This window comes from Manacus vitellinus, unplaced genomic scaffold, assembly GCF_001715985.3.
Source record: "Manacus vitellinus isolate BGI_N305 unplaced genomic scaffold, ASM171598v3 scaffold_16_pilon, whole genome shotgun sequence".
NCBI classification, from domain to species: Eukaryota; Metazoa; Chordata; class Aves; order Passeriformes; family Pipridae; genus Manacus; species Manacus vitellinus.
In genome coordinates, this window is record NW_021939189.1 from 8,437,770 (window position 1) to 8,440,117 (window position 2,348).

Here is a 2,348-nt window from a genome sequence, read left to right on the forward strand (position 1 = left end):
ACTTACCAGCCTGAGAAGCAAGACCAGATGTGCTTTGTTGCTCTCAAAGTACCAAAAAAAGCACTGACTGCAGGGCTATTAACTTAGGAAAGTTGTCCATCCACTGAGGACCATCAATAATTCACGACAGCCTCTCTGCCTGACTCCACATCCTATCTCCCCTCCTTATGCTGATTCTCAGCCAGATGAGATTCTCCTCCTCACAGCTGTCCAGCAGGTTATTTTGGGCAAAGATGTGATGAACTCAGCTGGAACCACCTGCTGCATGTTTGGTTCTTGTTAGCTCCGTACAGCTCTTGGAGCAAGTAAGGCTGGAGGGACCTGATTATGGTCAGAGTACTACCATCTTCCTGAGGATGGCAGCCAGAGCTGTGGGCACTGATGCATGTTGGTAGGAGAGCTCAGCATTGCACCAGCGTGGGTACAGGCTGGCTGTGGTTCTGAATGTGCAGCAAATGGGCTAGATATCCCTAGGTAAATGCACTTTGGTAATCTGGGAGAAGTTTCTGCCAGCTGATGGCTCAGGGTTTGGGTGCATCTCCAGTCTGGTTTCTGGGTGCTGGGAATAACTTACTGAACACTGTTTTCAAAGAGGTGAATGATGAAGAAGGGGGGGGGGGAAAGGAAATATCACGGTTTGATAAGATGATGTACCCACTTGAATTTCTGCTCATCTCTGGTGAAATTATGACACTAGAAACAGCCTGATTGTTTCTGTCTAAATTTCAATTCTTTTTTCATGCCTGATGCTCAGACATGGCCTTTTCTTGCCTGCATACATATGCATCTGTTCAGATGGCACAAAGCCTACTTGCATGTTAGCAACATGCCTGTTGCACTGGGAGAAAGAACCTCTTTACACTTAATTACCTTCAATGAGGAGAACTGCCAAAATGGGCAGAAACAGCTTCAGCCTTTGCTGTGTCTCCCTGATCTTCTGCTTAATGTGAGAGACTTATAAAAGTTGCTGTGAAAAGGAAGAAAATAATCTTTTCTTCTCTCCAGGATAAAGAAATGGCTTAAACTTCAGCAAGGAAGATTCAGACTAAATAGGAAGTAAAACCTTCTAATGGCAAGGATGAGGGTTTCCTGGGGAGGCTGTAGGATTCCACAGCTGGAGGTCTTCAAACAGAGGCTGGATAAATATTTATCAAAAGTAAAAGTGTCATAGCCATGGTTGAGCTTTCACAGGGGAAAGGACTAGTAAATTGCTGAGATGCTGAGGTTCTTTCCAGCCTTTTGATTCTATGAAGCAGACAAGAAAAATTTCATTCCAAATAAATAAATAAAGAAAGAAATAAAGAGAATCTTCCACTTCCATGCTGCTGCTGTAGGGCACAGAGTCAGGATAGGAATTCCTGTGCCAGGAAATGTGAACTGAGCAGAACAGAACAGGACAGAATATGCTTTCCCAGCCTGTACAAGTCACAGCTGTGATGCTACACGTTGGATCAGCTGCAGTTTCTGAATGTATTTACTGTCAGTCCTAAACCCAGCAATAGGACACTAAAAGGGAACAGAAGTTCCCATCTTTGTGCTAATGCATATCTTTTTCTGATGTTATCTTAACTTTTGGAGATAGTTAAAGCCATCCTTAGGAAACACAATTGATAGTTGTTTGCTGAATTCACTTTTGCTTCTCTTTGCATTTTAAAACTCCTGCTTTGCTTATTATTAAGTCCTATATGCACCCCCTTGGTCTGGCCACACTGTACTTGTCACAGCTTCCCCATTCTGTATTTTGCAGGACAGTTCATGTGCTTTGCCTGGCCAAAAAGTCTGAGGCTGATGACAGTATCAAAGCTCTTCATCACTCTTCATGGCTGGGCTTCACGAACAAAGATTTGGGATTTGGGAAAGGCTCTATCCACATTTGTTACAGAGAAAAAACGTGGTGTTTCCGCCCGGTTTCGAACCGGGGACCTTTCGCGTGTTAGGCGAACGTGATAACCACTACACTACGGAAACAAAGCTACCCAATGCATTTCTGTCATTGCCGTGGAGAAATGGCTGCTAGCTGAACAAGAGAGGGGAATCCACTGGGCTGCCTTAGGAGCAACCAGAGATGTAGCCTTGGCATCTCAGTCTGTCTCCCTGCTCTGGGAGGGCAGAGCCTGCAGCTGGCCCAGCACATGTTCCCCCAGCTCTCTGGGGCAGATGGACCATCTGCTGCCTGTGGGAGAAGGAGATAAACCTCTGCCACTTGCAGGGAGAGCAATCACCTGAGCAGGGGGGAGATGGATAATTCCCTCCACAGCCTGGTATACGAGGTGTGGGTGGCAGGATAACAATGCGCCCTGCAGTACAGGCAGCCCAAATTCCATGCTTTCTGAGCACTCCTACCCATG

General features: G+C 45.9%; 1 non-coding gene across 1 annotated transcript; it reads right to left on the bottom strand.

Moving 5' to 3' along the window:
• Window positions 1-1,895: 1,895 nt before the first annotated feature.
• On the bottom strand, window positions 1,896-1,968 carry TRNAV-AAC. The gene has a single exon. It is a non-coding gene; the product is annotated as a tRNA-Val (tRNA).
• Window positions 1,969-2,348: the final 380 nt, after the last annotated feature.